This window comes from Ascaphus truei, chromosome 3, assembly GCF_040206685.1.
Source record: "Ascaphus truei isolate aAscTru1 chromosome 3, aAscTru1.hap1, whole genome shotgun sequence".
Taxonomy (NCBI): domain Eukaryota; kingdom Metazoa; phylum Chordata; class Amphibia; order Anura; family Ascaphidae; genus Ascaphus; species Ascaphus truei.
Window position 1 is genome coordinate 352,796,205 of NC_134485.1, and position 21,668 is coordinate 352,817,872.

Genomic DNA, 21,668 nt, shown 5'->3' on the forward strand with positions numbered 1-21,668 from the left:
ACCGCATATCGCAGTCTGTGCCTGTCAGTGCGCCGCCTGTCTGCAGTGCGGGCGCGCCGACTGAGGGAGCGGGGCCTTAGCCTTAAACTACAAAACCTCCTCCATTTAGGAAGGGGCAATGGATTTCTGCTCTAAAAACAATTACAGAGAAACCAGCAAATTGAACATGATTGGGGTCAAATCAGTATTATTGGGAGGAACAAACGGACAAATAACAAGATAACGGTGAGGGGGAGAGAGGGGAGAAACCCCAGAATTCCAAAAATCAACTCCCTCAAAACATAAGATTTTCTTTTTTTCTCCAGTTTATCTGAAAGATCCCAGAGCCAAACCACCACTATAAGCCTTAACGTAGCAGATATATTTAACTCTGATTACTTTTTCAAAGGTAAACACAGCTGCCAACACCAATGGCCAATGAACGAGGAGAACCCAACGTTGCAAAGTGATATTCCAACATTCACTGGCTCGCCAATGCAACGTTCTGAGTCAGCAGCGGATGTTTCCTATTTGAGCATTGTACAGGTCATGCACAGGGCGCTCTGGTGGTTGAAGCAGCAATACAGATTCAATCCTTTATTACAGGGGATCTCCGTAGCGAAATTGCATTAATTTCAGGTCACGGGACCTCCTGCTTGCAGAGATATTTACCTCCGTAGGGGGTGCCGGTACCCCTTTTCAGTTTAAATGTCCCGATGACGTGGGCCTATAGGAAGCTGCACCGGATGATATCACAGTTTCCTATTGGCCGGCGTGACGGTGGCCGTTTAAACACTGCCATTATGATAGAGAAACTGTGTGCCTAACTGCAGAGGTACCGACACCCCCTATGGAGGCAAATATCTCAGGAAGCAGGGGGTACTCAGTTCAGCACCGGGGATCCCCTGCTTCAATCCTGTAATAAAAAAATAAATAGTGTAACCCGTATTGCTGCTTTCAGGTAAGATGGAGACAAAAATAAAGAGCCAGCATGTGGCACCAATGTGTAAATGCCCAGATGTAAAGTTGAGGTGGGCGCTGAACTTTAGCTCCTAAAAATTCTCCCCCAGCCTCCTATCAGCTGGGCTGTGTGTGTGTGTGTGTGTGTGTGTGTGTGTGTGTGTGTGTGTGTGTGTGTGTGTGTGTGTGTGTGTGTGTGTGTGTGTGTGCGTGTGCGTACCTCTGTGATTCACACTGGCACTCCTCCCCACGACAATGACCTCATTGAGAGCAGGGGTGGGCACAGTGCTTGAGCTCTTCACCTCTGCAAGCGGCTGTGCACCCTGCCCTCCACTGCCCCCACCCTCCCCTCGGCAATACACACTAAGTGGCACAGTGCTGAGTGACCTGTCACAGGCTCCCAAGCTTGCTTTGATGTCACGCTAGTAAAAGCAGGATTGGGCACGCTGCGACCGGCTGCGGCGGTGACTGACAGGTCACAAGGCACTGCAAACACACAGGTACCAGGGAGGAAATTCTAGGCGCCACGCGCCAGGGACATTTCCATCCCTGACTAAGGGCAAGACGACGGGAAACAGTACACCCATTTGCCCTTCTGGAATTTGGCTCCCAACCTCTTTTTCTATAAAACCTTTCAATCCCATCAGTGCCGAGGCCAAAAATACAATTTATATTCAAAATCAATGTAGAACCATAGCATTTTAATCAAACACTCACTCCTTTTTTATATAAACACCAGGCATTGGATATGATATGCGAGTTAGAAGGATCATATTGAAATCAGAGGCTTTTTACAATTATTAAAAAAAAAAAAGCATTATTAAAAAGGAGTTGAAAATAGCAACATCCATTGAATGCAACTTGATTACTTGTTACTGAACATAATACTTTATTAATTATACACCCCATTTAATCAAGGAACCTACAAATCGCCTGAAAATATAAAATTATGTATTTTACTGCAAAAGTGTGGGAAATGTGTACAGTTCACACAGGTGTTCAACCATAAAACAGCATATTGAGTACTAGCTGATATACCCGGCATTGCCCAGGATAAAATTTTCCCGCTCCCCCTCGCTCTACGCTCACCCCCCTTCCCCCCCCCTTTCACATCTCCATTCCCCCCCCCCCCTCACATCTCCAATTATTCCCCCCCTTCACATCTCCAATTATTCCCCCCTCCCCCCCCTGCCTTCATAGCTCGGCAGCAGTGGAAGAGTTCAGTATGTCATTGTGACCATGTGCAAACCAAAAAGTTTTTCCTCACTTTTCTTCACGACCAAAAAAGACCAGGTAAGTGAGCTAGCATTAACAGATGCAGTTTGTGAGTCCTTTTACCCCAAGGATTTCAAGAACTCCTTGACTTTTTTTTATAGTTAAATTTGAATTGGGAGTAGGGGAGCCTGCAGACAATCACAATGGCTGCACATTGTTAGTGGCCTCCCGCAGGGTATTGTAAAAAAAAAAAAAATGTTGATGTACAAAGTCCATTGTGCTGGTGGAATGCATCCCCTTAATGTCATTGTTAATGACGTCTCTGCCAGCAAGGAAATTGGTAGAGGCCATGTCGGTTTCCAATATGTGGGCAAACAAAATAAAAATATTTCCAGAACACCGGGGCTTCTTTGTAATAAGTAAGAACATGTAGAAGTTCAAAGAAGTCAAGAACACTACATATAACTAGGGTTGGAGATCCAAATATGTGTAGGTGAACCATTACAATATGAAACAGGAGTTCAAAAAATAATTATGTACAAAAAAAGAAATAATAATAAAAAAACAAACAGAACGGGATAAATATTCTCAATGTTATGATGTGTTAATTACTATAAAAAGATTATATAACTAAGTTCCATATTCATTGTTGCATTTTAATCACAATCCGTCTAGTTTTCAAGTCCTAACAATCCTACACACAGACACACACACACACACACACACACACACACACACACACACACACACACTATTAGAATCAGTAACTATTTTGAAATCAATGCAATGACAAGTATACATACTTTGAGAGCAGTTATAGCTGCATACAAAAGATAGTTCTATGAGTTAGTAATGTTCAGTAAATCATGTTAGTCAATTGTCAACACAGTACTTACAAAGAAATCCCTGAGCAAATTCAGCTACACAGCAGATCTCACGTAACGACACTGAACACAGTCGGATCTCGTATATCCAAAGAGCTTATTTCTTTATATTCCACACGCTTGAATACTAATTTTTTTTCTTGCAAAGAGATAAGGTATCAAGATCCCGGTTATCAGATCCTTCCTTTCTACCTCTGGTGACTGGCCAATATCCCCTTGACTATTTACACGAAATCAATGGCTTGCAGTGGAAGGCAGCAGTAAATTTCCACTCTAGTTTTCCCTGGGCTCGGATTCAGTCTCACTTGTTCCTTTAATCTGCTATAGGCGGTACCGTTTCTGGTTGAACCAGCTCTCTTGCTCTCTCTGTTGAGCTGAGCTCCACATCACAGGAATGTGTATAAGACAAAAGAAAGCATCTGCCAAAAGAATCCTCGGGGAGGTTTAAGTCACAGATGTAGCAAACACAAAAAGCTTACTCCAGAACCCCGCCTCACTTAATTTTAACCGCTCCAACACTTTAGAACCGCAATGCATTGCAGTGCAATATGCTGCAGGATCCCACACAACTAAAGATGTTAAACAAACCAAAATCGTGGCATGGTTTCTAGAGACAAAAAGGCCCCAACGCTACATACAACTTGACAAACCATTTAGTGCATAACTATGTATTTTAGCCAGTGGTGGGATCCAGAAGTGTTAGCAACAGGTTCTCTCTCACCTTACCGCCCAAACACAGAGAACCTGAACGGAACCCGGGGACCCAAACTGGGGCACTGGAACCTAACTCGGTCCAAGCCATGTCATTTATAAAATGACCTGTTACGTCATTTTTATTTCTAAATTTCACTCCAAGTATTCCCCAATTTGCACCAATTTATATTCTGTTTCGTAACAAATCTGGTGAGGAGTCTTGGGAGGGAGGGAGTAGGAAATAGAATATGAAATAGTGCAAATTGATGCAAATTGGTGCATGTTTGGAGTGAAATTTAGAACAAATGACGTAAAGGTCAGATCATTTATAAATAACTGACCTGCAGTCATACTGTACATGGTGAGCAATACTAATACTAATCTTAATGCTTTCCCCACAAATTCCAAGATTGTTGCACCCCTCCTCATCCTCGCTCTCCCCTTATCTTCTCACCCCCTCCCCTCCTCCTCTTTCTCCCTTTATCCTCTCACCACCCCTCCCTTCATCCTCTCACCCCCATCTTCGCCCCCCCTCCCTTCATCCTCTCTCCCCCATCCCTTCATCCTCGCCCCCCCATCCTTTCATCCTCGCCCCCCCATCCCTTCCTCCTCTCACCCCCCATCCCTTCCTCCTCTCACCCCCCACCCCCACCCCTTCATCCTCTCACCCCCACCCCTTCATCCTCTCTCACCCCCCATCCCTTCCTCCTCTCACCCCCCATCCCTTCCTCCTCTCACCCCCCATCCCTTCCTCCTCTCACCCCCCATCCCTTCCTCCTCTCACCCCCCATCCCTTCCTCCTCTCACCCCCCATCCCTTCCTCCTCTCACCCCCCATCCCTTCCTCCTCTCACCCCCCCATCCCTTCATCCTCTCACCCCAGTCCTTCATCCTCTCACCCCCCCCCCAATTCCTTCATCCTCTCACCCCCCCCCCCAATTCCTTCATCCTCTCACCCCCCCCCCCCAATTCCTTCATCCTCTCACCCCCATCCTCCTCCCTGTCATTTTCACCCCCACTGAACAGCCAGACACACACACACACACACACACACACACTTCTCTCTGCTGCATGGTTTTCCTCCACTTTGGCTGCATTACACAGCAGCCAATCAGGATGGATCAAGCTGCCCAGACCCCTAGCAGAAGCATTGCACTCTCCCTTCTAGCACTGGTTCGGAGAACATGGGAAATTCTAGGTACAGGTTCGCACGAACCGCCTGAATCCCACCACTGATTTTAGCTATATTCTTTCTTCATAAATAAGGGTAATTTAGTTCAATACTTAGACCAAAATATTTTAAGTCTACAACCACATCACGATAAAGCCATTTCAGTAGGTCCTGTACTACCAATTATTATACTGCCTTATGTATTTCTTCCACTGAATAGAGACGCGAGGAAACAAAAACACTGCAGTCAAACGCATGTGGTGTGGGACATTACCTCTCTGGACATAGTGACCTGACCGGCTGGGGGGGGGGGGAGAGAACAGGGCTATTGCTAGGGGGCTGGGCAGCTTCCTCTGTCCTGATTGGCGGCATAACATAGCAGCAGCCAATCAGGAGGAAGTGTGAGTAGCCTGGGGGTGGGACCAAGGAGAGAAGGAAACAGCATGGAATGGAGAGAGCTGAGGGGTGTGCATCTCTCGAGCGCGTTGCACCTGTCACCATTGTGTCCAGTATTTTTGGAGAAGCCACCCGGCAACACTACCACTAAATCATTTGTCAAGTTGGATGTAGCATTGGGGTCGTTTTGTCTCTTGTTGTATATATTTGGTCAAAAACCCAGAGCACTCCTATTGACACACACACACACACACACACACACACACACACACACACACACACACACACACACACACACACACACACACACACACACACACACACACACACACACACACACACACACACACACACGTTTGGGTTTTGCGTTTAGCAAGATTATGTATGATTTCTAGTCCAAGGTTTTGAAAAGGATCATGTAATCCTCAATAAACGGGAAATATATATTTTGCATAATCTGTCACATGAATAAAGAGTGTGTCAGATACATCTGACTTAACATACTATAACATGTTATAGAAAAACATATGCAAGCAACAAACAAAAACAGAACACTATTTTCAGACAAAACTTTTGACTCACAGGGTGTAATTCATTAGGGCGCTATCACATGGAAACTCCCACTGAAGTAAACAGGAGTTTCTACGCCATAGTGCCCGATCGGCACTATCGCAATCTAACGAATAACCCTCACGCCAGATGTAGCCCGATTTAGTGTTTCTGTGACTGTAGTGGAAGGGTCTACTGGGGTTTTGCAATTCTGGTGCCTTATGAGCACTATTCACTTAAATCTTCAGCGACATGCTGAGAAAGTAGAACCGAGGCTATAGTAACATTTAAGCTGCACCAGAGATCATTCCTTTTTGCGCTTCTCAAGAAACAATAGCAGAGCAGCGGTATTTAAAGTGGCTGTCCTGATGACACTTCAGAGCTGAACCACATTTCAGCTCCGGGGACCCACTGCTTCCTGAGATACTTACCTCCATTGGGGGTACCAGCAGCTGCTTCGGCAGGGATAGTTGGGGCTAAAAATGGTGGCTTAAATGTCCCGCAGGCCAATAGGAAGTTGTGACGTCATCCCTTGTGGCTTCCTATTGGGGACATTTAAACGGAGCACAGATACCAGCACCCCATTCCGATCAGGTAGCAGGGGTCCTAGGAACGCAAATTAATGCTGTTCATATAAACCTATCTATATATTTCAGTCACAGATAAAAACAGTGCATCTTGGAATGTTAAGTTCAACCTTTCTTGCTTTATCCATTGTAACAGCGCCGGAAGAGATCACTGTATCTGGAAAGCTTGTACAAATAAAAGCATTTCGTTAGCCACAGAACGGTATCGTCTATTCATTTTTTTTATATCACACACAAACACACACACACACACACACACACACACAATAACCTATATAATGTGTGGTGAAAACCCACCCAAGTCTTAAATTGCAAAGCCAGTACAAACAACCTCACACTGATGAGACCCAAAAGGTCGAAACAGCGGTCTGTGAGTGGGTTAACTGGCTTTGCATCTGTTCCCATGCTGTGCTAAAAAGCTGCTTTTAAAACAGCAAGCATTGGCTTAAGGGTTCTATGTAATAATGGATTTAAGACAAAAGGTGGCACTGTGTGCTCATTTGCATGTAATTTCCCAGAATCCCTTGTTGCAGTGGAAGCACTGTATGCTAGGTGATAATAGTGAAAAGCAGGGTTGCAGACCTGTCTAAGACGTGAATGTGCTCACAAGTAATATTTGTATTTGCCATAAGGTGGCGGGTTTTCAGTCACCTTTTCACCCACAATAACACACACACACACACACACGGCGCAAAACCTAAACAATATATAAATATAATGTTTCAGTATATTGGTAAAATAAATGTTGGAATAGGTGATCTTAACAGATTTCTGAAATAAAAGGAAGAGACCAATATAGTAAAGTACTGTTTGGTATCACACAATGGTGAAGTGCTACTCACAGTGTAGCAGAAGTTAGTCATGTCGGACCAAGAACTGCAGTTGAAGCCGCAGATATCAACGTCTCTGTCTTGATGCTTAAAAACCCCCATAAGAGCTGGCGTTTCTGTCCTGATGTCCAAGCAGTGTCGATCAGCTGTACGTTGTGATGAAAGCCACAGATGTTGGGATCTTTACTTTGCTGTTATGGCAGTGTAGATCAGCTTTTAGAGCTACGCTGGAACCAAAAATGTCGGCGACTCTGCCTCTGTGCTGAAGCAGCGTGGGTCAGCTGTTCATGCCCTTAGATCTGATTTTAGCGCCGTTTCCTCCCTCTGTTCCTCCCATCAGCTGTTACGGACGTCACTGAGGTGCAGGAGATTCAGGCGAGATAATGGCAATCATATAGCTAAAAGTCTGCTTGTAGAGATAGCTTTCTATTAGAATCGATTACCATCTATGATAGCACAGATATAGGGTATGGGTAGGCAAGAACACCTTACACGTTTCGTCTTAGTTCAAACTTCTTCAGATGTATATTTAATTGTTTATTGCGCAACACACACACAAACCCCCTCCCCACCAATCACTGTCCTCTAGGTGCTGGAATAGGGCAGCTATGGGACTTTCCAACGCAGTTAGTCTCCCTAGAGAAGCCAGCAGCAGCTACTGGCTAATTGAGCAGGCTGGGGGGAGAGAGAGAGAGAGAGAGAGAGAGAGAGAAGAAGAAGAGAGAGAAGAGAGAAGAAAAAGAGAGAGAAGAGAGAAGAAAAAGAGAGAGAAGAAAAAGAGAGAGAAGAGAGAAGAAAAAGAGAGAGAAGAGAGAAGAAAAAGAGAGAGAAGAAAAAGAGAGAGAAGAAGAAGAAGAAGAAGAGAGAAGAAGAAGAAGAGAGAGAAGAAGAGAGAGAAGAAGAAGAGAGAGAAGAAGAAGAGAGAGAAGAAGAGAGAGAAGAAGAAGAGAGAGAAGAAGAGAGAGAAGAAGAAGAAGAAGAAGAAGAGAGAGAAGAAGAAGAGAGAAGAAGAAGAAGAGAGAAGAAGAGAGAAGAGGAAGAAGAAGAGAGAAGAAGAAGAAGAAAGAGAAGAAGAGAGAAGAAGAAGAAGAGAGAAGAAGAAGAGAGAGAAGAAGAAGAGAGAGAAGAAGAGAGAGAAGAAGAAGAAGAAGAAGAAGAGAGAGAGAGAAGAAGAAGAGGAGAGAGAGAAGAAGAAGAGAGAGAGAGACGAAGAAGAAGAGAGAGAAGAGAGAGAAGAAGAAGGAGAGAGAAGAAGAAGAGGGAGAGAGAGAGAGACTGCTGTCCCAGAGAAGGGGACAGAGATGAGTTCTCCCCAGCTGTGGAAGCTGGCACAGCCCCTAGGCTCACTGGACGGTTGTCGCGGAGCCTGCGGGGACTGCCTGGGTTGTTAATCCCAGGAAGAAGGAAGGACGAGAGACCGTGCTGAAGCGGGGATGTCCTGTCCCTAACATGGGACTTAGAGGAGAGATTCTCAGAGCTCGTGTGGGGCCCGAGCTCCCCTAGGAAGGATGGACGCGAGACTGTGCTGAAGCGGGGACGTCTGCTCCAAACCCTGGAGTAACAGATAAGCAAAATACTGTATTGCTGTGTTCAGAGACTTTATATGTTCAGCTATAGTAGTACCTATTTTGAGGTGGTAACCAGCTTAGCTGTCCAGCCAGGTAGTAATGGTTGAAGCTGAATGTGTAGTTAGTCTCCTAAGAGGAATAGGAGTTTATTTTATGATTTTGTTTTGACTTAAAGGGACGGCGGGCCTGTTAGTATATTATTTTTCCCTGTAAATAAACCCCATATAGAGAAATACTAAATTTCCTGCCTTAATCTGGGACTAAAAGATACAACGTAGTGTGCCTCCGCACGGGAGAAGGCACCATGGCCCCAGCCTAATGAGGAAAATATTTCCTGGGAGAAAGAAAAACATGCATCCAATTCACATTCACAACCAGAGTGTCCCCCTAATACAGGGAAATTGGCCAGTAAAGATTTAAGCGTCAATGCGTAAAGACGGATGTGTCCGTCATTTGTATGGAGGTCAAGTGTGAAGCCTAATGAGCGGATGAGGATACTCAGCGAGTGTAGAGAGAGAAAAGTTTCTCGCAACAGACTGTAGGAGCGTGGGTGGGCAACACCAGTCCTCAAGGGCCACCAACAGGTTAGGTTTTCAGGATATCCCTACTTAAGTCTTCGACTGGCCACCTGTACTGAAGCAGGCATATCCTGAAAACCTGATCTGTTGGTGGCCCTGGAGGACTGGAGTTGCCCAGCCCTGACTTAGAAGTATCCCCACAGACGAGGATCTGTTGATGGCCGTGATACTGATCCTTGCGCAAGGAGGGGGAGGGGGAACTGGAATGGTCTCTATCACATCATCAGACAGAAGAACTTGAAAAAGAAAAAAAAGTGAACAGAGCACAAAAATCAAAGGCAGCCGAAATCATTTCTGTAGCATTTTGCAGCAAAGAGATTGTTGGTTTCTTTTAAGTTTCAGTGGAGAGAGCAGTACGAGGGTCTTGAAGTTGCAAAATGACGTGTGCATGGGAATACCAAGCGTACATTAGGAAGGAGGAGACTGAAGGGGGAATTGTGAGGCCAATAAGAGAAAGCAAAAGGAGGAATTAGGATGACAGACAGGAAAGGTCTGCAGACAGGGAAACAGGTTGAAATTTAGTGAGGCAAGTAGAACAGGAGCCAAAAGCTAAACAGTGTTTTTGTTTTTTTTTTAAATCAATAAATGGTTATAAATAGAATACAAAAGGAAAGCAGGGTAATAATGAGTGAGTCATGCAAACACTCACAAGCTTCTCTTGCAACACCCACCCAATTAAAATAAATTATAGCACTAAAATCAACTTTTAAAGTGAACCTGCAATTCAAAATGGACTTTTGGTTTAAGCTGGCATATTCTGAAAATGAAAGCCAGGGGTTTTCAGTGGGGTATTCGAGGATGTAAACACATACTGTATGAAGCAGTTGATCACGTGAGGACCCCGTGGCGTAATTTCACTCTGCGCGAGGTAAGGGGGGGGGGGGGGGCGCAACAACAGAGGAGAGCAGGCATGGGGGCGAAGCAAAAACAGTTTGCGCTCCCCTGATGTAGAAAGCGCACTAGACAATTTGGCAAATTTAGGTCAGGGGGCATAAGATTAAAGTCATTACTTTGGAGTTTCAGCAGGGCAATTCCATCAAGACAAGATTTGTACATATGTTTTTTTGTTTTGTAGTCAATTTGGGTTGGGAGAGAAACAAAAAGGTCGGAGGGAGAGGCAGAAGAAATGAAGTTAACTAAGTGAAGTAATTCCACTGACATGTTTAAGCAGCTACATTTAGGTGATTGATTTTCATGAACACATGTATCCGACAAACAAAATGTCTTCTTTTTTTAAATTTTTTTTTAGTCTTGGGAGGGGTTTGATTTGTTTTTGACTGCTCCCTGTTGTGCAATGTCACAGAATGATCAGTGACTCTTCCCTCCTCCTCAATCAAATCACAGCGAGTGGCACAATGTTGAAGTAACACAAATTTCACATGAGTGATCAAGTTTGCAACAATTGGTACACATCTCCCATATACTTCAAGGCGAACCCCTGACATGTTACTGCGAGAATATAGGGCTATCAGTCTTATGGATACAAAAGTGGGACAACAAAACCCCCATTTATCAAAGAAAATGGTCCTCGGAATATTGGAGCAAAATTGCCATGTGTGTTGTGCCTCTTTGTGTCAATGTATGGGGCACGTTACTCCTGTTTGCCCTATCTGTGCCAGCTTTGTGTCCCTGTCAGTCACACTTCCTCCTTTCAATCTGCGTCAAGAGATTCACCAGCTCTGCGTGCGGTGACCTTCCTTTACTTGCGTAGCAATCGGTGCCGGATGTAAGAAACTTGGAGGGGGGGGGGGGGGGGGGGGTGGAAGGAAGGTGGCGGTGCGTGTGTCCGTCTAGCGCTGCCTTACTCCTCCTGGAGTAAGCTGGCAACACCGACGGCCTCGTCTGCCAGCAGTTACGTCACTTCCGTCACCACTGACTTCCGTCTCAACTCCATTCACTGCCATGGAATTTTGCTGATGTGGTAGGTGCCGCGAAAGAAGTTTCACTTCAAGAAGCACTACACGCGGCACATAAAAAAAAAAAAATATATATATATATATATATATATATATATATATATATATATACACAGTGTTCGACAAACCTATACATTTGCTCGCCCCAGGGCGAGTGGATTTAACCCCCGGGCGAGTAAATATTGCCCCAAGCAGCACACGTTTGGTACTAGGTGGCGAGTAGATTTTTTTGTGTGGCGAGTAGATTTTTTGGTGATTTGTCAACCACTATATATATATATATATATATATATATATATATATATATATATATATATATATATCTTTGTTTTAATATATGGCTTTGATTAAATTTCTTGAAAACTAATTATCTAAGCTGCCGATCGATTTGTTCTCCCGTAATTGATCAGCAAAGATCCTGCTTCCCAGGGTTCACTAAATGGCTGCCTTTCAGTTTCAATCAATCCTTCAGTCAGTGTTAACAGCAGCTACATTGTATTCTTATATTACTATGGTAATATTATCTATTGTTACAGCTCAAACTGCTGGGAATATTGGCAACAAATGATCAAGAACAGGAAAGTGTTACAAGGATCTTGCACTGCTGGAGATGTGAGCTAAACCTGCTATAGAAATCAAAGGATGCTCAGTATAGTAAAACTCATGCAAAGTTCTGTGGGAAGATCAGGTGACCAGGCAATCACTAGATACAATTGGTGCACTGCTAGAGAGAGGGCAGGGCTCAAAAGGGGTGTGTGCCAGAGCCTGTTTCAGAAGAAGGGGATGTGACTTTGTAAATGGTTGCTATAGAAACAAAAATGATTGTTACATTAAAAATGTCAGAGTTCTATTTTAAATGCTACAAGTATTTTCTCATAGTACAGAACTGATTAGAGTGTGGGGGGGGGGGGGAACAAAACAAAAAACAAACAAACAACACATGTAGGATATTGCTTGGGTTGCTCCAATGGAGCGATTCTCTCAATTTCTAAGAATTGTCTAACTTTAGAAAACAAAATAATAAAAAACATTTATGGAAGAGGAGGTGGTTTGTTTCTAGCTTAAGGAAATTAATAACTCTAACTGTCCTTGCAATGTTTTATATATAATGTAAACCCTGTTCACTTATGTAACTGTATTTGTAACCCTGTATTATTTGTCATCTTAACTCTATGCCCAGGACATACTTGAAAACGAGAGGTAACTCTCAATGTATTACTTCCTGGTAAAACATTTTAGAAATAAAATTAAAATAAATGAAGCCTCTAGATGTGTTCATAAATAAGGAGCAAGTTTATTTATTGCTTTAGTGACATTAGGGATCTATCGGCTTTCCTAAAAGCATTGTTAGAAGAAATTGAGACTGGATTATCCAAAATGTTCTACATTTGGGTTTTGATTCCAGACCAAAAATTAGATTTAACTGGGCAGGTTCATGAGATGTGGAAAAAGGACCACTTTGACCACAATTGGGACAGCAGAAGTGCCTAGCGCCAGGATAGTTATGAGCTAGTCGAGAAGGTGGAGAGTACAATCTCCAAGGACAATGATTTTCTTTTATGGTGGTTCATATAGAAGAGGAAGCAGAAGATACAGCATATGTCAGGCCAATATTTCTCCGAGATTCACTCCTAGGTCTTTCTCCCAGAGACATATTTATGTTTAATTGGATGGACAGGAGTATGCAGAAGGAAACAGGCAAATCGAAGTCAACCCTTTTTCATTTTCATGAGAGTAACAAAGACTTTCAAATCTAGTAAGGTTTGTTTCTTGTAGGGATCGAGAATAAAATTGTTTGAGTAAATCTAAATACAAATAATAAATATGAATACATTAATATACAGACTGGTACATAGTTCTTCAAAAGAGATCATTTTATTCTTTAAAAAGGATCTGTGTTACTTTATTATTTTTGAGACATCCCAGGGATGTTGCTTATTGGGTGTATTGGAGCAGGACTTTAAAAGTTTGACCAATTTAATGCAAGCGAAAAAAGGACCCTTTTACTGCACCAATTATTCAAAAAGGGAGTCCACATGTTATCTGAGATTCCTAGAACAAATACGTCTGTCACATAAAAAAAAAGTGTGGTCCCATAGGCTTATACCTAACAAACGACCCATTTTTTAAGAAGAGTCCAGTAGCAAACCTTTGGTTCATACCCCAATGAAGCAAGCAGTCAAGTGATAACGACGTCAATAAGTTGGATGCCAAAGTCAAGGCATTACAGTAGTCTTTAGCAGCTAATGGGAACTATCTAGCAATAACAACACTTTGTCTTCTTCTTCTAGCATCACATTTCATAATCTCTCCATATTGCATTTAGATATCCAAGACTTCTTTCAGTGTAGATAGTCCTATATTAAATCACAAATCCATTATTGTGTCCAACCATCACGCACGAGGTGACGTCACAAATGATTTACTATAAAAATCAGAAGAAACATGTGAACATTGCGCTGTTCGCACAATATCTATATATCCTGTTTAAGCAATAGAACTGCTCAGATTGGTAGTGAATGTAACATGGTTTGGGTTGTTTTCCTGAGCTGGAAATCAGCAATAATTATACAAAGTGGGGAATAGAGAAAGGACAGACGAAAGGAGGACGGACAGAAAGCTCAGAACCTTCAGCTACTTATGAGAAGTTGATCGATGTAATTGTTTTGCTGACATGGATTTAAGCATGTTATAAATGTAATATCTGATGTTATAATAAATAGGACTGTTGAGGGAAAAAAAAAATATTGTAGAAGATAAGAATGAATATTCCTTTTCTCCCATCGCAAGCAAAGAACGCTTAAAAGCAGGAAGACAAACAAAGCCTTGGTGCTGATCCATAGAAAGTGGTCTGTGTAAGCAAACTATTAGGTTCACTGGGTCCTGCACAAGCTCTGGCACGCCAGCAGAGAGAAGTCTGTAAGTGCTGCAGGCAGCCAATCAATGCAACCAACAATTCTGCCGGCGGATCAGGACTCCACAGCTCAGAATTAGCAGAAAAGTGACACTATGAAGAGGAAATATGTCATGGAGCAAAGATCTGGAACAGTTGGGTTCAGACAATTAAGAGATTAGATGACAACTACACAAAATCAGAGCAATTAGAATTGACATAACATTTACATTCCATTCGCTCTGTTGCAGCCTGGACTTTGCCACTTCAATCCCTTATAGGCAGTCTTTTTACTGTATATTAGGTTTGGAACTCACCCAGACTTGTTAGGATTTTTTTATTATTATTACATTGTCAGGTCAGTTAAACAACGGTGGGAAACGATTACAAATAAACATCACTCGAGCAACATGCTGCAATTTGGCATAAATGAGCAGCGATTTCCGCAATAAAAAAGGCCATTCAAGTTAAGGGGAATCCGTGACTAATCATCAAAGAATATTGATCCCAATACAGAACTGCAGAGGGAAACAATACAAATGTGTTTTTTGTTTCTGTTTCATGTGCCAACAAGCAAATGCCATGACAATTAACCAACGCCATGCTGAAATAATCGTACTGCTAAATACATTGCTCTTTAACAGGCAAAATAGATCTGAATGAATGTGGTAAAATGGGGATATTTCTGGACATTGCCAATAAAAACAGTATGAACCCAATTTTTCCATAGTTAAAGATATTCCTGCTGTATGTTGAAGGCCTCCCTTTTTGGGTGTGGATGTTAGAATCTGGAAGTGTGACAGTGATGTGCTGTGGCAGTCTTACACCCAGACACTCCCAGTTCCCAAGAAACGGAAGTAAAGAAGCTATGCTTGCTGCTTTTCAGACATATTTCTGGCATGGAGGTGTGTGGGGAGTGTGGCTTATTACTGGAGCTGAACCATGTTTCTTACAGCTTTATTGACAGGGTGCCAGATATAAATATTCTTGCCTGGGTGGAAAAAAAGCAAGTATTATCTGGAAGCCGGGCCATGGTGATCATCCTGGCTCTCATGGCCAAACACAAAGCGGTGACTTCATCAGGCGTAGACGTTGTGGCTTTCTATTGGGCGTTAGGAGTGGCCATATTAGATTCTTTGGACAAATTAAAAGTTTTCATATCCCGAGAACTGGGTGATCCCTAGAGATTTAAGCAGATCGGATCAGCTTTGGGGAGGGAGTGGGGCGAGGGGAAAAATCCCCAGATCATATTTTTTTTTATTATTATTAATAATAATAATAAGAAGAGATTGCTGCTTTGATGCTGTACAGATAGGACACTGCACATATTCCATGATGGCTTCTTGCCTGCGAGTCATTAGTAACGGTAGTCACCCACGTCACTGGCCAGCTTGCTTGAAGCTACCTGTGGGTAGCTTAACCCGGATACTGGAAGTGCATGTATACTGGTGATGGATTTTTCTTAAACTGGGAAGTACAACAGATGCTGTCTCCACTTTGTCCTCACAAGTTGATGGAGTGCAAAAACATTTTGGACCAAAGTCTAGCAGCTTTATAAACCATCTGCTTTTAAATACCTGATCTGAACGTTATACAAAATTAAATCACCAGTTTGTCAAAGCACAGGCCAAGAACAGCTGTGATCAAATATAGCAGAGCAACAGGGAGAAATAAGCAATATTTTCTGTAAATTATAGGTCTTTAATTGCAGACATTTGCAAATCTCAGCTGTGCAAATAAGATTCCAATTCTTTGAAACCTGTTGGGGGAAAAAAAAAATCTAGCGGCCTACACCTACCTCATGAAGGGTGATATAGTTATGTCTACTGCATATGTCCACAAGTTTCAGTCATCAATAGATCATGCAGAGAGACAGTGATTCTTTTAGTTAGTATCCATGTCAAAAGTGATAAACTTGTTCATAAAATTCCTTATATATGATGTACATCTCTTCAGAAGACATCTCAGTCCTCAAATTGTATTTTTCAACACAAATGGGAAAACATGGCACGAGATGTAAAAATGGATACATCCCTTTTTATATATGTTGTGCCTCCTCCTGTAACGTCTCATATAAATAAATTTCCAGAATAGTGCCCTAATGCCAGCACAATATAGGATAATGGTTGAACAATGAATATGACAATGAATACACTATACCCAAATGCCCCTCTCCGATACAAAGACTAAAAATAGTGTATAAAAAAAACCCTCTGCTTAAAACTATTCCCCATGGCTTAATGCCCACTGACTGTGATTTTCTTTAATCCAATCAGTAAATAACCAATATTACTTAATAAAACTTGCATTTCTAATCAAGGTTTTGGTATCATTTGAGCCAAGACCCCCACCCCCCAAAAATAAAGTTTATTTCTTATAAAACACCAAAAAAAATAATACAAATCATGAACATTTTCTTCTTTCCACCCCCAACAAGTAGATATATTTTGAGTGTAACCATTACAAAATGGGAGAATTACTGCAAAACACATTTTATTTACATAAAAACTGGAGAAACCCCCCCCCCCCAAAAAAAAAACCCGACATATTTTAACGTAAAATCTACAATTTAAATTTTTTAGGAAAATTCTGACGATTGACGAACAAATAATCTGGCCATCAAGGAGAATCGTCTTGTCTGAGCCTGGAACCGAGTTCTTTAACGCATTAGTTAGAATAGCCCAGCTCTGTTAGCACACAAAGACGGTCCCCACAGGAAGGTGTCAGAGAGCCAATGAGAAACTAGGATCAAAGACACTGCCATTACTAAGTGGCTTGCTCATAAAAAGGTGTCTGCCAGTCATTTTTGCCTGGGAGCTAAATTTCTTAGGAACATGGTTGTCCTTCCAGGACCGATTTTCCTTCCTTTCCTAAAGCCCTTCGAAATAAAAAGGTGAGCAATTTGGGGAATGCTGCAGCAGTACTCAAAATAATGGAGATCTGATTTTATTTACACAAGCTAATAGCTGGTGGACTGTTGAGTTTGTATTTGGTGCTATTACGGTTCAATGACAATCTTTTCAGCAAAATGCTATGTATGTATGTACATAGAACGCATCCTCCTAAAACTAAAAAGGAACCGACACTCCAGAGGTCTTCATACAAAAAAAAAAAAAGATTTTAATCCACATAGATCAATGTTTTGGTCAAACACACTGACCTTTGTCAAGACGTTGCTTCCTTTTATTTTTAGGAGAATGTGTTCTATATTACAGGTCTCCCCAGCGGGGGATGAGCACTGTGCACCTGAGGCAGTTGCATAAATCTAGCGAGTGCACCTATATCTTTGTAATGTACGTACGTACAAATAGGTGCACTCACTGGATTTATGCAACTGCCTCAGGTGCACAGCGCTCGTCCCACGCTGGGGAGACCTGTAATATAGAACACATCCTCCTAAAAATAAAAGGAACCGGCCTCTTGACATAGGTCAGTGTGTTTGTCCGAAACATTGATGTGGATTAAATTCTTTTTTTTGTGTACATACATACATACATACCTTTATTTATATAGCACCATTAATGTACAAAGCGCTTCACAGCAGTAATACACGTGACAATCATAAATAACAAATAATACAAATAACACATCATGGGAAGAAGTGCTTCAGACATAAAAGTGACATTTAGATAACGGAGCACCTGCCCCTACATGCTCACTTGTGTGAAGACTTCCTCTTACACTACAGCCTAACTTGTTCTGCTTCATGTTGGTAACACTATTACATATACAAATGTCTGAAGAGAACCGACATACAGTGGGTCAGATGTGTGTGAAAACAAATATTAATAATCTTAAAACTGCAAAAACCATCACTGTACAATAGCAGGAGCTTTGCTACAATTCTGCGGCAGAATGGACAGAAACCGCTCAATAACTATTCGTTTTCAAGTGTTTTCAATGACTGAATTGGGTGGGTCAGAAGAGTATATTAGGAAAAGACATCAATTAGTGATTATTTTTACGGCACATCCTTTTATACAGGGAAATGTATTCTCTTAATATTTTGCTGACCGTGTGAATTTTTATATTACACACATACATTTTATATTCTGCACTATCGCAACTGGACCAACACAGCTATTTCTGATAGATAAATATGTGGCCCGGTCCCCACTGAGTTCCCCTTCATCCCTTTACCTTCCGCTGTGGCTGCGACTGGCAGCGGAGGATGGGGAAGAGTACTGGGAGGGTTACAGGTGGCGAGCGGCAGCAACGGAGGCAATAGAGTCTACCAGCTTGTTAGTATCCACGCATGCGCAGTTAGGCGCTTGAGGCGGCCCTTAGGGGAATAGATCCGCTGGGGACAACCCCCAGCAGCCCAGGGGCTGTAGTCAGGTGGCACACAGCAGTCAATAGGGCACCAGGATTCCCCAGTCAGGGAATAGATACATTTGCGCTGAAGAGACCACGCCAATCGGAGCTGGGACATCAGAGGGTAAGTATGTGTGTGTGTGTGCAGGGTTTCTGTAGGCCCCTGCACTAGGCCAGAGACCCCCTGTTAGGCCCCGACTCCCCTAAGCTTGTGGTTGCTGCAGGGACAGGCCCATTAGATAGGGACACTGCCCCTGTAGTGCCAAGTGTGAGGGACACAGCGACGAACTGGCAATCCGGTGGTCTGGAACCAGATCACCCCACAGATAACACTCTCTTCATGGTGGAACCCTGCAGCTGGACACCACCCAACGTGGAGGCGAACTCATCGCTGACAGCGATGGCGTGGGAATGGACGGCCCCTTTGTCTTCAGTTGGTGCTACCGGGTGTTGGAACACCCAGCAGGTATCTCACCTACACGTGCACCAACTTTAACACGGGTTGTGGGCAGCGCTGTCACACATACATTGGGTGGGCTGGCTTCTGTGGACACTGGGAGGTTGAATGCCCAGAGGACCTCAGTTTTTGTTATGTTGCTGTTATCACCTGTTCAGTAAATCTGTTATACCATACCACTGTGTATTTCTTACATTGTGTCCTGTGACGGGGTTATTCAAAATAGTTAGTATACCGCACAGGTGGAGGTGCTGTCACCAGACGGATCAGGTACACCCCAGGCTCCCAGCAGCAGCGGTTCATGCCTCCTGTGAGCCACAGGTAAAGCACCACACACACGCACTAGTCGTCTCATGTCCCATAGAGTGGTGAAAACAGTGATATATATAGATAGATATACATACCATACCGTTTGAAGCACGAGATCAGGAGTAAGTTTGATCACAAGTTTTTCTATTGAAAAAGACACATAAACCGACGTTTCGGTCCCCCAGTGGGACCTTTCTCAAGGTGGTGGAATATATATATTCAAAAAATAAATAGATGATACCGTTCTGTGGCTAACGAAATGCTTTTATTTGTGCGAGCTTTCGAGATACACTGATCCCTTCTTCCGGCTACATCGCCGGAAGATCAGTGTATCTCGAAAGCTTGCACAAATAAAAGCATTTCGTTAGCCACAGAACTGTGTATATATATATATATATATATATATATATATATATATATATATATATATATATATATATATATATATATATATATATATATATATATATAGTGTGATAGGTGCTGGAAAGAGTTAATCATCCCTGGAGTTGTCAAGAACACCTGAAATCTAATTAATCAGCCTGGGCTGAACTCCTGAAAAAACAAGGAAGCAGCAAGGCACAGAGAGACAGTTTTTCCCTAGAGAAGGGGGGAGTCAGAGGAGCTCCCCAGCTACCAGGAGCTGGTTAAAGAAGCTTGCAGAGAGTGAGAGACACTGCTGAGAGAGCCATGCTGAAGCAATGACGTCTGGTTGCAGAGGACCTTAAAAGACTAAAGATAAGGCAAGCGCTTTGTTATTATCTACAGAGACATTGTATGGAATGTACATGTTTTGCGGCTGACAACCGGCTTAGCTGGTGGCCCTGATAGTAAGGGCCTGAGGAGTCAGATAGTTCCCTGAATAGGGATAGGATTTTATTTGGTTTTCTTAAAGGGATGGTGGGCCTATTCGTATTATTTATCCCTGTAAATAAACCCCAAGTATAGAGAAATACAGCGTTTCCTGCCTCATTTGGGATAAAAGAGACTGCAATGTGGTGTCGGCATCAATATACATACACACTAATATTATTGTTTTTTCCTTTATAGCAACTAGGGGTTTAGGCCCAAAGCGCGCCAACCCTGCCTCCTGCTAAATATTTACAGGTTTGACTTTCTTCCCCACCCCTCTCTCCCCACTTAGTCTATCATTGAATACCTTATATCATCAATTCCTTCCGCCTCGCTATACTAGAGCATTATTCTTAGGCCGCGTCCATGCTTAGAGCGACCTCGCGATCAAACACATTAAATCTATGCGAACGTCCATAGAGCAAACACGTGTATGTGAGCGACGGCACCGCTGTTTTTTCGCGATACATTTTTAATTTTGTCGTGTGACTGCCGGGTCACGTGAACCGTTCACAGGCCACAGATCGCTTAGACAACAGGTGCGCTTGACATCACGCGCGTGTCCTAGCATGGACGCGGACTTACTCTGTCTGCTTTCAGTGTAAACTTTATAGCTATCTGCCACCAGGCTATGTGCATTATGTTACCGATGAGCTATATCTCACGGAGGTATGGACAAAACTTTTCTTTAATATATAGAGATATAGCAATAACTAGTTAATCTGATTTAACAGTGCCTCTGGTTAAGTACTTGATATGCATAGCCGTCGAGCACGACTGCAGACTGGAAACAACAAGTTACAGTATTTATCCTTGTATAAAAAAGGTCTGCCTTTATTTTTATTTTATTTATAAAAAAAATGTTTTACCAGGAAGTAATACATTGAGAGTTACCTCTCATTTTCAAGTATGTCCTGGGCAGAGTTATAAAAAATACATGGTTACATTAAAAGAACAGGGGTTAATACAGTCAATTCCCAGGCATTTTATGGACAAAAAAGTTGGAAAATTGGGTACAAGTGATACCTTTGTTTAAAGCGTGGCAGAGGATTTAATCTGTTTTTTTTTTTTTTTTAAAACAACTGTTTAAGAAGGCTACATTGAAATATATTAAATAACCAGTCCATCCTCTGCCATCTCTTTGTTCCACATTAAGGCAGAGATCTATAAATAACATTCTAATCTTTATGTAAGACCTTTACTGATATTCTTTCAACATTTCCATGTCAAATATAAGGAAAAAACACTGACTCTTTGTTCCAAAATATTCATATTTTCAATTAAAGTTGACAGGAGTACAAGAGTCACATGTGATCAGAGAGGGCAGGCCCTGTAATGCATACAGTCCGTATGATAATGGAGTGCTTTGTCTTTTCCTTTAACTTACTAAATGTTCCAGAGATGACTTCAACGCATTGTCATCTGACATTGAGGAGGTTAAGATATATTTTCACTGACAATTCTAGTTATTATGACGTGGCTGCGTATGATGTGTAATTTGCCACAATCCCTGCTACT

The 21,668-nt window shown here is 42.5% G+C and overlaps 1 protein-coding gene across 3 annotated transcripts in view; it reads right to left on the minus strand.

The window, feature by feature from the left end:
• The window catches only part of CAB39L (calcium binding protein 39 like), an 85,930-nt gene that overhangs the window by 62,654 nt on the left and 1,608 nt on the right, over positions 1-21,668 (minus strand). The window contains exon 2 of one of the 3 annotated variants that reach the window (XM_075591942.1): positions 7,276-7,618. The exons of 1 other annotated variant lie outside the window; for it this stretch is intronic. The gene's annotated coding sequence lies outside the window, so the exon portion shown is untranslated. Of the gene's footprint in view, positions 1-3,050; positions 3,425-7,275; positions 7,619-21,668 lie in introns of those variants that run through there. One more of the 3 variants, XM_075591941.1, reaches the window with a different exon arrangement.